This window comes from Pteropus medius, unplaced genomic scaffold, assembly GCF_902729225.1.
Source record: "Pteropus medius unplaced genomic scaffold, Ma_sr-lr_union100, whole genome shotgun sequence".
In the NCBI taxonomy this organism is placed as follows: domain Eukaryota; kingdom Metazoa; phylum Chordata; class Mammalia; order Chiroptera; family Pteropodidae; genus Pteropus; species Pteropus medius.
The window spans coordinates 281249-297503 of record NW_024349140.1 but is presented as its reverse complement, the minus strand read 5'-3'; positions in this window follow the sequence as shown (position 1 = coordinate 297503).

Here is a 16255-nt window from a genome sequence, read left to right as displayed (position 1 = left end):
AACATCACTATATCCCATGACCAGGGTTTGCTGTCCCCAAACTGCCCCCACCTGCGCAGAGACCACCCACATCCCTCTTTCTGTCAACCTGGACAAGACAGATTAGAATTTCTCATAGAAACTCTATGTGATTAACTAAACCACTGCTCTGTGGTGCATAGCTTCTTAAATTTGGGGAGCTCTTCCTGAAGGGAGAGAGGGAAGAAAGAAAAAACTTGGGATTGTTGTGGAGCAGCCTGAAGACAAATTCTTTTTATTTGCAAATTCTAAAGATCCAAATGGCCTGGATGAGGTTCTCTGAGCCCTGAGGTCTCATGGCACTGGGGAGGGGGCTGTCACATTGTCACCCAGGGCATTCCCATTTTTGCTCAGCAGAACTGTCTTGAGCATTGTTGGTTTCAACTGGACATAGAAGTCTCTTGCTGCAAAGAAAACACTGGAAAATCTCCAATTTGGCTCAACCCAGGATCTGACATTTAATAAAACTGATTATTGAAGCAGAACTGCTGACCTAATGGTCCTAGGAGATTCAGAGAACCCACCAACCAGGTCAGATCCTGTCCCCAGAGACTGCTGCCTCTTAGGAGGTCCCGGCTCACTGAAGGGTGCTGCCAGCCACATGGGGAATCTGTGGTCCACCCTGGTGCTCTGATGGGAGAGGCCTACTCACCAGCACACGTGTCCCCACATCTTCCTCAGACAAAATAAGGGGCTCTACAGAGCAGGTAGGGAGGTAAAGTTCCCAAGGACTCGGCACTCCTAGGGAAGGAAGAGAATGCGCTGAGAGGGGAGCGAGAGCCCTGCTTCCTGTGATTTCTGGAACCTCCTGTTCTGGATGAGACAGATTCCCAGAGAGCCCAGGGAAGGCACATCTGGGACCCAGTGAGTAACACTTTCAGGAAGGAGAATTTTATCTCCGCTCAAGGAAAGATCCAGGCAGGAGTGAGCCTCCCACCACAGGAACCAGGAGTCAAGGTCAGGATGACTCTGGCAGGAGAGGCCTTGGGACTGTGCAGGGCCTTAGACCCCAGACTTTACTGAGAGCACCCAGCAAAGAATGAAGCAGGAGGAAATACTGGCTGGGAAGGAAGAGTGGCATTTGCACCAACCCAGCCTTACTTCCTCTAAGCACCAGATGGCAGCTCACTCCTACCATTCCTCAGTGGCATCTTCCTCCCATTCTGATTCCTGCCCACCCACCTTCACCCCCTTGGTTCAACTCCCAGTTCAGATGCACATCTCCCCACGGCAGCTACAACCAGGGGCTTTGTTTGTTTTTCTCCAATGTAGACAAGTGCACATCAGGTACCTGACAAGTGCTGGAACTGTGGAAGCCTCCTAAGCAGGTGGCTGAGTGATTGAAGACTCAGTGACACCTCAGTGGCTCCCCTCCCTCAACAGCCTGCCCACCATGCCCACCTTCCCATCTGTTCCATCTCATTGATCTGCACAGCCCTCTGCCTAACAAGTCCTCTGAGTGTCCAGCTCTACTGTCTATGTGTGGACACCAAAGGTTTAACGGTTAGAAAAGTTTTCCACATCATGCAGTGGGTAAATCAGGAACTAGAATATGGACTCAGATAATCAGATGCTGGAACAGGGAATACAGATCTGGGCAGCTGATGACAGAGGGACCACCCGCCCCACCCGCCCTAAGAGCCAGACTGCTCACTGCATTCATCGCATCAACTGCTTGACTACTAGCTTGGGAGTGAATTCCAAGAGGTTAGGCTTCTCCTCTCTCAGCAGTTCCTTGGTGGTCACAGTGCTAGGGCTAGTGGGGTTTGTGGCTAGAGCTGGCCATGTCATTATTGATGCAGCTGAAGATGGAATTCACACCAGAGTTGAAGGTCCAGCTGGCTCCAGCTTGGCAGCTGGCTCCGAGGCTAAAGCTGATGTTGACACTTCATCTAGCCCTGCAGAGCCGATGGAGGAGACACTGGCTCCAGCTCTAGCACAGGTGGGAGAACTAGAGATGAAGTTTGCTCTAGCCTCGGAGCTGGTCCTTGCTGGTGTGGAGCAGGATTAAGAGAAGGTTCACCTCCATGCCTGACTTCCCTATGCCTTTCCAAGTCAGGAAAGATCCCATTGCCTTTAAGGAAAACCCAGCCCATGACCATACTCCAGATAGTCTTCCGAGGCTGCAGTCCCCTCACCTTTCAGCTCTGCCCCAATGGGGTCTAGACATTCCAGGTGGACCCAGAGCAGGTCTGAGCCAGGCATGTTGACTCACATGTAGGTCAGTCTCAGCTTCCAACAGGGAAAGTGCAGGGCTGGCCAACATCTTGTACTTGGTGTAGCCAGGGTCTCACCAAGAAGACATGGCACTGGGGAAGGCAGTGGAGCAGTAGAGTCTGAGGCCTGGCATTTCTTTCCATACTGTTCTCCCGCAATACTTCTGTTTGGGTCTGGGCCCTTATGTCCAACCCTTCCTATCCAGGGGACATTCTCCCACCACCCCCAAACCCTATGTGGCTGTCCTGGCAGCGAAAGGCCTGGTCATCACACAGTTTAACACAGAGACTATTTAAGTCTTATCTTCCCATTGACAGTCTTCACCCAAAAGGCCTGGGCACAGCCCAGTCCAGCCCTCCGTGCACCCTCTGAGCATCAGGACTGAGACTTGAGGCCGATTTGTGAGCAGGTATTCCCATACCTCCTGCCCTGGGCCAGGTGGTCAGGAGGGGTGGGTGTGGACAGGGGCAGGCAGATACAGATGGAACTCTGCTGGGCATGGGGCTCAAGGGGACGCCTCAGCCCAGCCTCCCCTCTGGTTCCCCAGGGGCCTGGGACCCCATCCATAGTTCTTTTTGACTTCTGTTCTCCTAGAGTGGAAGCTCCTGACCTCAGCCCTCCCATGGGAATCAAAATATGTGTGAGATCCAGGGTTCTGCCACACCCTTCTCATCCACAGGCCCATACTCTCACTGCCCCCATTCTGTATATACAGGAGCCCCTTCTTCTGGACCCAAAGATTACTCACTTTTTAATAAGGTCCTGTGATCTATCATCCTGGTCAGTATATGAGAAGATGCCTCCAAATGTGGAGAAGGTCATGAGCACACCATCTGTGACATATGGGGATGGGACCTGCAAATGATGTCCAGTGTGTCCATCTGAACCTCTGACTGCAATTGAGGCCCAAGGGATTGTGTCTGCTTCCTTCATTGAGTTATGCTAAGTGTCTCCGGAAGTGCCTGCATGTAGCATGTGTTTCATATATATTGTTGAATAAATGAACTCCAACCAGAACCATCTTAGATATTTGAGTCATCTCAGGGCCCCTCTGCTGCCACTAGAGATCCCTAACTGGCCACGCCAAGGACAAGGGCCAGGACCAGATGGATGGAATCTCAAACTCCTTGCCAGATTGCTTCTCATGCAATTTTCCAAACTCAGAATGGCCACAGGCCAGTGAGAGGGGTATGCAGAGGGCTTTTCATGGGGGAGAGGAAATTAATAAAGATGATCAACCACAGTATTTCCAGCAGCACATTCTGCAGGACCAGGCACCAGGTAAGCACCTGCCATGGCTGATTCCATTAGTTCCATCCAAACTCTACAATATCTATCCTCTACCACCCACTACTCAGAAGAGCAAACTGAGGCTGAGAGAGATACTGGGATATTCCCAAGACACACAGCAGGCAGTGGGCACAGTCACCATGAACCGAGGGGGCCAGTGCTGACCTAGTGAACGTCTGGTCCCGGCCATGTTGGGTTGTGCTAAAAGCTGGAAAAGTAAATTGGAAGGTGTCATGTAGGAGTGTGACAGCCTGCTGAAATGTGAAAAGGTTAAAGGATAATTAAAACCTGAAACCGGACAAAGGAAGTCTATACCTTAGGCTTAGTTTCTGGAACCCCTAACCGCATTCTGTTAATCATGAAACTTGTAACAATGAGCTCATACGTTAATTGCCAATTTTAGCCTGTGTAACCCTGCTTGCTTGCGTGGCATGAAAAATAATCAATTGTATATAAGCTGAAAATTACTGTTCGGCCATCACCCATGAGAATACTGGCTATTGCCCATGGGAACATAAAATTCTAACAACAAGCTTTCTGCTTCTGTACTCCCCGCTTGCACACCCCGACCTATAGGTTGAGAGGTAGTGAATAAAAGAAAAATAGACCTTTGTGTTTAAGACAGAATGAGGAAAGGGATTTAGGGCTTAAAAACCTTGTATCTTGGCATTTCGGAGCTGCTCCTTTGTACAGGACAGCCGCCAGCTAATAAACAGCCTTTGAGAGCATACTTGGTTTGGTCTATTCTATACAGGCCACAACAGGAGCTGTTTCTACCTGGGAAGGCTGGTACCATGGAAGGCACTGACTTCTCCGTTGTGCCTGCCCCCAGGGCCCACAAGGTACAGGCCTCATCCAGGGACAGGCTGGAGTCACCTTCACATTGGCTGGGACAAAGAGGGACAAAATGTCAGTGGCATCACCATGAACCACCAGGAGGATCAGGGTCTGGGACTCACCTGGGAACCCCCAGCCCCTCAGGGACATGTACAGAGGGACAGGAGTGCCCACACTGAAAAAAATTGTGGGCTTTAAAAGTACGATTTGAGTTTAGGGGGTGGAGGAAGATTATATAATTATTCCCTTCAAAGCATTTTGTTATCTGGGAAATAACAGACCTCTCTGTATTCATCATCTACACTAAGAGCATTACCCCAGTGAGTCCTCAACAAATATTCCCATTACAGAGATGAGAAAAGAGGTTCAGCGGTGTCAAATGGTTGCTCAAGGTCCTGCAGGTCAGAACAGGGAATCATCCAAAGCCAGGGCTGCATGACATTCTAAGATGCTGAGATTTAATCTGCCCTGGAGGGAAATGTCCTGACTTTGAATAAAGATACCAGTTGTTCTTTCTTTCACAGTAAAAGGAGTTTTGAGACTCTTATTAGGAAGATCCCAGATTCAGCAAAGGAACAAATGCCTATAGGTCCCAAGGAGGGAGAAAGCCCATCACAGGAAAAGGATCTGCACAGGTAACTCAGGGAGAGGAGACCTGTGTGACCAGTAACCAGCTGACAGGTGGCTCAAAGTATCACTGGGGCAATTGCAAATCAAGGAGCACTGTGACAGCATCGGACAACCTGACACCAGGTTAGTTTAAACTTAAAAGATTAATAAATCCCTGGGCCAGGCTGGATGCAAGGAAGCAGAGAGTGCTGGTGGTAATATCACCGCTACAGCCTTTTGGATTGGAATCTGATTGTAGCTGTGAAAATATGAAAAGATTACTTATGCGTATCCTTCCACCAGCAGCCCCATTCCTGGGCGAGTCTCTTCATCAGAGGATTAGTATGTATTCAAATTGATGGACTTTAAGGAGATAATTAAAGTTAATCCAATGACTAGTGTCGCTACATGAAGAGGTGAGGTCACAGAGAAGTACAGAAGGAACCCATGTGAGCACAGAGATAAAAGACAGTTGTCTACAAGCCGAGGAGAAGGATTCAGGAGGGACCAACTCTGCCCACACCCTAACCTCAATCTTCCAGCCTTCACAATTGTGAGAAAATAAATATCTGTTGTTTATACAACACAATGTGGCACTATGTTACAGCAGCCTGAGCAAACTGATACCATCTACTGGGACACATGGAACTGCTGAAATGACAACTTGATTGAATCACATCGACGTTCAAGAGCATTGAAAGATTGCATAGCTGTGGCAAACGGCCTCCCTTAGGGACATTGTGAGGACTAGAGAGCCCCCAGCTCCTGACCTGGGGATCCTCGTCATGTGTTCCATGAGATGACGAATTGTACAGAAACCTGTGGAATGGCTTAATCCCATCACCCCTTTCTGTGTATAAACCATTCTATTAAATGTGATGATGTGTAAGGCTTGAAGGTCTGGTGACGTGTAAGGCTTGAAGGTCAGGGGAGCTGACTGCCGCACAGGACACCTGGGCAGTTAGTTCAAACAATCAGAACAGCAGCAAAAGGCAAAGAATCAAAAACAGTAGCAAAATGAAAAGATGCTATGGCCTAGTGTGAAGTCAAACATAACACTTTTCTCTAATGTTCCCACAAATAGAGAGGAATTACTATCCTCCCTTGTAGCTGGGGGTGGTGGAGGGTAAGAGATCCAGATTCCTTTGGAAGTGAGACCATGGGACACTCTACTAGAAAGCACTGGGAAGGCCCCGGGGCATCCCTAGATTTGAGTTTGGGTTCTGGGCTCACCCAAGTAATCTCAGGGTGTCGGGGGTACACACCCCTCGGCACCCACTCTCACCTCATACCACCTGGTGTACCTGCCTCTGTCCAGAAAGATGGAGTTGTCCCTGTCCCCCAGCTCCTCCACAGTCTCCTGGGGGGAGCCCTGCAAGGAAAGTGCCCAGGATCCGGGTCAGGAGCATCACCACAAGGGAAACCCCACCACACGTTCTGCTCCCAAGATCGTATGCAGAAGGCCATCTGCACAGACCTCCACTCAGGGAGGGAACAATGACACCTGGAGGGTGATAAATGGGTAGGTGAGCTTGATTCCCTCCCCACTCTTCCCCAACACCACACACGAGAAAGGGTGTAGGTGGAGTTGCCCATATGGGATCACAGTTGTGGCCTAGCCTGGACTGGGCTGCCCTAGGCAGCCTTGTGTTAACTAAGGGTACACCTTGCTAAAAGACCTACGGAGTGGAAGGTGAGCCCCCAGCCAAGTCTGTAGTGAATGAAAATGCATTCATTGTTGGCTTTCCAGAAGCCACAGCCTCAGAAAGTCAAGAGACAACTAGAGACTTCTTGTTCTCCCAATTGCCTCCAGTCAAGAGACAGTCATTAGGGGTAGGGATTGTCTCTAGAGTATGGGTGCCTGGTTACCAGAGTTCTAACTTCTGTTTTTTACTGTCACCAAGGAAGTGAGGTCGCTTCATACAGGTCCCATGACCCAGGCCCTGTCCTTCAATCAGACCCACCGGAAGGCCCTCCTGGGCTGGTGAGTGCTCACCATCCTCACCCCTGTCCCCTCATTAACTGCACACAGGTATCCAATGCACAAAATCTAGAACTAAGACACATAACACACACACACACACACACACACACACACACATGACACACACACACAAAGAGGAAACAGGAAAAAAAATCAAAGAACACCACCAAACTCAAAAAGCAGACAGAAATACCAGGGCGAAGGAATAATGGAGGTACCGAGCTACTAGAAAACAAAAGACAAAATGGCTATAGGAAGTCCTCATACATCGATAATCACCCTAAATATACATGAACTGAATTCACCAATAAAATGTCACAGAATTGGGTCAAAAAACAAAACTCAAACTATATGCTGACTTCAGGAGACACATCTGAGCTGCAAGGACAAATATAAACTTAAAGTGAAAGAGTGGAAAATGATACTCCAAGCAAATAGTATACAGAGAACAGTGGGTGTAGCTGTACTTATACCTGACAAAATAGATTTCAAGATAAAAAAGGTAACAAGAGACAAAGATGGACATTTTATAATTTTAAAGGGGACAATACATCAAGAAGACATAACTCTTATCAATATATATGCTCCCAATCAGGGAGCACCAAAATATATAAAGCAACTGTTAACAGAACTAAAGGGAGAAACTGACAAAAACACAATTACAGTAGGAGACATAAATACTTCTATTAACAGCTATGAATATATCATCCAAATAGAAAATCAATAAGAAAATATCTACCTTAAATTATACATTAGACCAATTGGAAATAATTGACATGTATAGAGCTTTTCATTCCAGAACTCAAGATTATACATTCTTCTCTAGTGCACATGAACTATTCTCAAGGATAAACCATATGTCGGGACACAAAACTAGCCTCAACAAATTTAAGAAAATTGAAATCGTGCCAAGCATATTCACTAATCACAATGCTTTGAAACTGGAAATCAACTGCAAAAAAAAAAAAAAAAGGAAAAAAAAGGCAGAAAAAACCACAAATATTTGGAGATAAACATGCTACTAAAGAATAAAAGGGTCAAAGAAGAAATAAAAGGAGAGATTAAAAGATACATAGAGACAAATGAGAATGATAATATGACATATTGAAACTTTTTGGGTGCAGCAAAAGTGGTAATGAGAGGAAAGTTCATATCGTCACAGGCCTATCTCAAAAAAATAAGAAAAATCTCAAATAAACAACCTAACATTACATCTTTAAAAACTAGAAAAAAAGAAGAACAAATGAAGCCCAAAATCAACAGAGAGAAAGAAATAATAAAAATTAGAGCAGAATTAAATAAAATAGAGAACAAAAAGACAACAGAAAATAATGCAATAAAGAGCTGGTTCTTTGAAAAGATTAGTAAAATTGACAAGTCCCTGGCTAGACTCACTAAGGAAAAAAGAGAAAAGACACAAATAAATAAAGTTAGAAATGAAAGAGAAGTTACAACAGATACCACAGAAATACAAAATCTCATACAAGAATGCTATAAAGACTATCTGCCATCAAATTCAATAATCTAGAAGAAATAGACAAGCTCTTAGAAATAGATAACCCTTTTAGACTGAATTATAAAGAACTGGGAAACCTAAATAAACAGATCAACTATAAGGAAATTGAAACAATCGTTAAACAATCATTAAAAATCTCCCCAAAAGTAAAAGTCCGGGACCAGATGGCTTCACTAGTGATTTCTACCAAACATTTAAAGAATATTTAATACTTCTCAAACTCTTTCAAAATATTGAAAAAGAGGTAATATTCTCTAGTTCATTTTATGAGACAAACATTACCCTAATACCAAAACCTGGCAAGGATAACACAAAAATAGGAAAATAAGATAAATATCTCTGATGAACACAGATGCAAATATTCTAAACAAAATACTAGCAAATCGAATTCATTAATAAGATTACACATCATCATCAAGTGGGGTTCATTCCAAGGGTGCAAGAATGCTTTAACATAGACAAATTGATCAATGTGATACACCACAATAACAAAATAAAGGATAAAATTATATAATTATGTCAATAGATGCAGAAAAAACATTTGACAGACAAGACACAATATATATTTATGAATAAAATACACAATAAAATGGGTATAGAAAGAAAGTACCTGAAAATAATAAAGGTCATATATGACAAACCCTCAGCTAATATCATACGAAATGGTGAAAAATTGAAAGCTTTTTCTCTAAGATCAGGAACAAGACAAGGATGCCCACTCTCACCACTGTTATTCAACATGGTACTGGAAATCCCAGCCAGAGCAATCAGGCAGGAGAAAGAAATAAAAAGCATCCAAATTGGGAATGAAGAAGTCAAATTGTCTTTTTTTGCAGACAACATGATTCTTTATATAGAAAACCCTAAAGACTCCACCAAAAAAAATTATTAGAAATGATAAACAAATACAGTAAATTTGCAAGATAAAAAAACCAATGTACAAAAATTCATTAAGTTTCTATATACTAACAATGAAATTTCAGAAAAAGAAATGAAAAAAATTCTCTTTGCAACCGCAACAAACAGAATGAAATACTAGGAATAAACTTAACAAAGGATGTGAAGGACCTATACACTAAACACCACAAGATATTATTAAAATAATGGAAAAAGATACAAAGAAATAAAAAGATATTTTGTGTTTATAAATTGAAAGAATCAGTTTAAATGGCCAAATTACCAAAGCAATATACAGATTAAAGCGAACTCCATCAAAATCCCAATGGAATTTTTAAAAAAAAATTGAATAAAAAATCATCAGATTTGCATGGAATTACAAAAGACCCCCTATAGCCAAAGTAATCTTGAGAAAAAAGAACAAGGCTGGAGGTATCACACTGCCTGACTTCAAGTTATATTACAAAGTGACAATAATCAAAACAGCATGGTATTGGCAGAAAAACAGACACACAGACTAGTGGAACAGAATTGAGAGTCCAGAAGTAAACCCCCACATATATAGGCAAATAATTTTCAACAAAGTAACCAAAGATATACAATAGAGAAAGGAAAGCTTCTTAACTAAATAGTGCTGGAAACTGGAAGGGCATGTACAAAAGAATGAAACTAGACTGCAGTCTATCACCAGACACCAAAATTAACTCAGAATGGATTAAGGACCTGAATATAAGACCTGAAACAATAAATTGCGTAGAAGAAAGCATAAGTACTAAACTCATGGACCTATGATGTAGAGGATTTTATGAATTTGTCCTCAAACTCAAGGGCGGTAAAAGCAAAAATAAATTAATGGACTATGTCAAACTAAAAAGCTTCTGTACAGCAAAAGAATTAATCAATGAAACAAAGAGGCAACCAACTGAATGGGAGAAGATATTTGTCAATGATACGTGTGCTAAGGGATTAACATCTAAAATTTATAAAGAACTTACAGAACTCAACACCAAAAAAACCCAAACGATTCAATTTAAAAAATGAGCAGAGGACTTGAATAGGCATTTCTCCAAAGAGGACATACAGATGGCCGATAAGGATATAAAAAGATATTTGTCATTAATCACTAGTAAAATGCAAATTAAAACCATAATGTGATATCACCTCACATCTGTCACAATTGCTATCATCATCAAAAAAAAAAAAAAAAAGTGCACCGTTTGTGAGATTGTAAAAAACAGTCTGGAGGGTCCTTAAAATATTAAAAATAGAACTACCTTATAACTCAGCAATTTCGCTTCTGGGTATTTATCCTAATTTGAAAAGATATATACAACCCTGTGTTTTCTGCAGTGCTATTCATAGTATCCAAGATATCGAAGCAACCTTAGTGCCCACCAATAGACAACTGAATAAAGAAGTTGCGGTATATATGTAATGGAATATTATTCAGCCATAAAAAAATAAAACCTTATCATTTGCAAAGACACAGATGGACCTATGCTAAGTAAAATAAGTCAGACAGAGAAGGACAAATACTGTATGATCTCTTATATGTGGAATCTAAAGAACAAAATAAATGAACAGACAAAACAGAAACAGACTCATAAATGCAGAGAACAGCTGATGGTTGCCAGATGGGAGGGGAGTCAGGAGGCAGGGTGAAAAAAATGAAAAGATTAAGAGATACTAATTGGTAATTATGAAATAGTCATAGGAATGGAAAGTAAGATATAGGGAATATAGTCAATAATATTGTAATAACTATGTACATTACCAGCTGAGTACTAGACTAGTTAGAGGTATCACTTTGTAAAATATATAAATTTCTAACCAATATGCTGAACACCTTAAACAAAGATAAAATAATATTGAATGTCAACTGAAATTGAAAAAAATTTAAAGGGGTGAAAAAGGTGAAAGGGAAGAGGAGTTTCAAATTTCCAGGAATATAACAAGTCATGGGGTGTAATGTACAGCATAGGGAATATAATCAAGAATATTGTGATAGAATTGTATGGTATCAGATGGTTGTTGGACTTATCGTGTAGACCAGTTCTTTAGGTATATAAATGTTGAATAACTACGGTGTACACTTGACACTAATATGTTGTATGTTAGCTATATTTTAATAAAAATCTTTTTAAATTTATAGCCATTTTTGCTAATATTAACAAAAAAATCAAATTAATAATCTAAACTTTTACCTTAATAGACTTGAAAAGATGTGGTACCAAACTCAAAGAAAGAGAAATGAAATAATAAAAATTAGTGCAGAAATGATATGCCTTACTGTTAAAATGTACAGCTAAAACTTACTGGATTTCATTAACCAATGTTACCATAAAAAAAATTAGTGCATAAATGAATGAAATAAAAAAAAATTTTAAAAATGAATGAAACCAAAAGTGGGTTCTATAGAAAGAGTAACAAAATGGAGATATTTTTAGTTTAATTGATCTAGAGAAAAAGGGGCAAGATTCAAATTTAAAAAATCAGTATGAAAGCAGGATATTACTACTGACATTACAGAAATAAGAAGGATTATAAAGGAATCCAATGAATGATTGTAGCCAAAAATTAGATAACTGAGATGAAATGGAAAAAGATCTAGAAACATACAAACTACTGAAACAACTCAAGAATAAATGGAAAACCTGAATAGAAATTTAACTGATGAAGTGGCTGAATCAGTAAACAAACAAACAAACAAATACCCACAAATTAAGTCTAGGTCCAGATGTTTTCAAAAAAGAATTCTCTAAAACTTTTGAAAAAGATTCATATGGAATCTCCACAAGCTCTTAAAAAAAAGACTAGAGACAACCCTTCACACACATTTTCTCAGGTCACTAGCATACCTGTTTCTTTTGTGAATATGAATATAAAAACCCTCAAGAAACATTAGCAAACATGATCCAGCAAAATATACAAAGATTTATACACTGTGACCAAGTGGGATTTATTCCATGGTTGAAAGGTTGGGTTAACATCTCAAAATCCATTAATGTAATAAATGAGATGAGTAGAGTAAAAAGCAAAAATGGCAAGATCATTTCAATAGACTCAAAGAAAATAATTGACATTATTTTCTTTAATGATTAGGACACTCAGCACACCCAGAACAGGAGGAAATTTCCAGACCTCACTTATTGTGAGCATCCGTGGAAAACTCACAGCTAATATTATATTTAATTATGAAAGACTGCATGCTTTTCTCTGAAGACAAGGAGCTAAGGATGCCTACTCCTGCCACTTCTGTTCACCAGTTTACTAGAGATTTTAGGCAGAATCATTATGCAAGAAAAGGAATAAAATGTGTGCAGATTAGTTAGGAAGATGTAGAACTATCCCTACTTTCAGATGACTTATCTTATATATAGAAATCTCTAAAAAATCCACTAAAATAACTATTGAAACTAATAATTGAGTTCAGTATGGTTGTAAGATTCAAGGTCAAAATATAAAATCAATCGTATATCTATACACTTACAATGAACATCCTGATAATGAGATTAAGAAAAAAAATATATTTACAATAGAATCAAAAGGAATAAAATGCTGAAATAAATTTAGCAAGATAGGTACAAAACATATACTCTGAAAACTACCAAACATGGTCAAAAGAGTTTAATAAATGTATAAATAAATGGAAAAACATCTCAATTTCATGGATCAGAAGACAACATTGTTGAAATGGCATGACTCCGTAAAATGATCTAAAGATTCAGCGTAATGCCTATTATGATCCCAGCTGTAATTTATAGAAATTAGCAAGCTGTTTTATAAAGTTATGTGGAATTGCAAATGAACCAGAATTACCAAACCATTCTTCAAAAAAAAAAAGCTAGGACTGACATTTCTTGATTTTAAACCTTTGTACAAACCAAAGGGAATCATGATAGTGTGGTACTAACACAAGGATAAACATAGAGATCTGTAGAATAGTTTGAGATTTGAAAAAGAAAACTTTACATCTATGGTCAACTGATATTTGACAAAGATACCACAAATTGTAAAATAATTTTTTCCATACTTTTTTTTTTTTTTTAGTAAATTGGTGCTTGCCCAAATGGAAAATCACATGCAAAAGAAACAAGCTGAGAGGAGAGAAAGAGCAATTAGGGGGATCATTTTATAACTATATACATGTCTAACTAATGTACTGTATACTTGAAACTAATAGTAAAATTAAATTTAAAAAAAGGAACAGGTTGTACTATATACATCCCACCACATACTATGATTCATCAAAAAGGATCAAAGACCTAAACATAAGACAAAACTACAACTTAGATAAACATAGGAAAAAATCATCCTGACCTTGGATTTGGCAAAATATTGTTAGACATGACACAAAGATTAATAATGGAACAAATACTGGTAATTTAGATTTCAAGATATAAATGACTTTTGTGCTTCAAAGGACACCATCCAGGAAAGTGAAAACCTGTGCATCATTGCTGGGAATATAAAATAGTGTTGCCAGTATGAAAAACAGCATTACAGTTCATCTAAAAATTAAGAACTGAATTACTATCTGATCAGGACTCAAGCACATATATATCTGCTTGTGTTCATGTTAGCATTATTCACAATAGTCAAAAAGTGGAAGTAACCCAAGTGTTCAACAACAGGTAAATGGATCAAAAATATTTGGCACATGCATACAATAGACTATTATTTAGCTTTAAAAACAAAGCAAATTCTGACACATGCTACAACATAAATGAACTTTAAGGATATTATGCTAAGTGAAAATAGCCTGCCAAAAAACACCAAATGCTGTATGATTTTTTTTTTGTTTGAGGAACCTAGAGCAGTCAAATTCATAGAGACAAAAAGTAGAATAGTTGGTGCCAAGAGCTGGCGTGAAGAATGAAGAATGAAGAGTTGTGTCTAATGGAATAGAGTTAACAGTTTTGCGAGATTAAAGTCATCCTGGAGACTGGTTTCACAATGTCAACATCCTTCTCCTTACTGAATGACACTCTTAAAAAATGCTGAAAATGTAAATTTCATATTACCACATTTGCAAGTAAAATTTTAAGGCAAGAGAGTGAAAACACAAACCACAGAATATAAAAATTTTGCATATATATCTGCTAAGAAATTTGTATCAAAAGTATCTACTTAATTATAGAAAGTTGAACCACTCAATTTTAAAATGTCAAAAGATTAAATACATGTTTTTCCAAAGAGAATAGACAAATGGTCAAGAGTACACATGCATTAGTCATACTTGAAATGCAAAAGTGAATGCAAAAGTGAAATGAAGTCATCGATCAAAACTCTAGTGAGATATCATTTCACATCGCCTAGGATGGCTACAATCAAAAAGTGAGATAACAAACGTTGTCAAAGACATGCGGAGATATCTGAACCCTCACATGTGAGTGTTGCGACATAAAATGGTACAGCCACTATGGAAAACCATCTGGAAGTTTCTCAAAAATTAAAGGTAGAATTATCATATAATTCCTCGATTCCTCTCACAGGTATATTATGCTAAGATAAGTGAAAACACATGTTAAAACAAAAACTTGTACATCAAGTTGATAGCAACATTATTCACAGTAGCCAAAGAGTGGAAACAAACCAAATGTACATTAATGGATGAATGGATAAATAATATCTGTTTTATCCATCCAATGGAATATTTTTCAACCATAAAAATAAATGATGTATTGATACATGTTACAACATGATGTCTTTGAAAAAATTATGCTACATCAATGAAGTCGATCACAAAGACCACAAATAATAGAATTTCTTTCCTATGAAAGCCCTGGATAGAGAAATCTGTAGACAGAAAGTAAACTCAGGGTTGCCTAGGGCTGGGGATTGGAGAGGAAGATGGGAAATTAGGGAATTATAGCTAAAGGGGAGAGGGGTTTTTCACTGTTTTAGCAAATTTCAAGTATACTATATATATCAAAATGTATATCAAATCATTATGTAATCTTTAAATACAATTTTATTAATCATTTATGCCTCAATAAAACTAGTGGGAGAAAAGTTTCCAGGTGCCTCCTGTATTTACACAACGATCTAATTTTTTTAATGTTACTAAAAATAGGAATCAGTTTTCTGAGGGATATTATAGTGGTTTACATTTTAAAATTCTCTATGGATTGATACAAAAGATTATCTCAATTAAATTTCCTTCCAGTGTAAAATGTACACGTGAGAATGTAATGAACACATCTTATCCCCTGTGGTTAGACTGAAAGGAGTCCCTCAGGCCAGTCTGGGGCTGCTGGTTCCACCTTCCCACCAGAGCCAAGTGCTCTGGGCTTCTATCTCTTAAAGACCAAATGAGTGGAGGTGGGGCAGGGATGGGTGGAAGGCTCAATGCTTTCAAAGATCAAAAACTAAAATGTAGCCAGACTATTACAGATGGTGGGGTCACATTTAAGTGTCCGCGTTTCTGAACAAGGGTCTCAGCTCCATGAGTGGACTAAACAGCTTTCCTGCCAAGCCCATGACTTCTAGAGGACCTAAGATTCTCCTGCCTCAGTGTCACCTTGGCTGAGTCACCCTCATCCTCTGTACTTCTTGCTCCATCTGGAAACTGAATCAAGAATTCTCTGGGCACACGTGTGCCCACAAAGAGCTGGGGGGAACATCACAGTCAGAACTGAAACTTGAACCATCTGTGCCTCTGAGGCTGAGAATGGGAGAATTTCAGATAACAAGTGAAGTTTGCCTGCAAGTAAAGAATTGAGAGTGTGTGCAAAACTTTTCTTTTATCTGGACAAAAATTGAAATACATTCTTGGGCTGGAGCTATTGCTTCCTGTTCTGTGGAGATACTTTTTTTTTTTGGAGTGAATGGATGAACGTACTGTTGTAGCCGCCAGCCCCCAAAAGACACACGGACCACCAGAA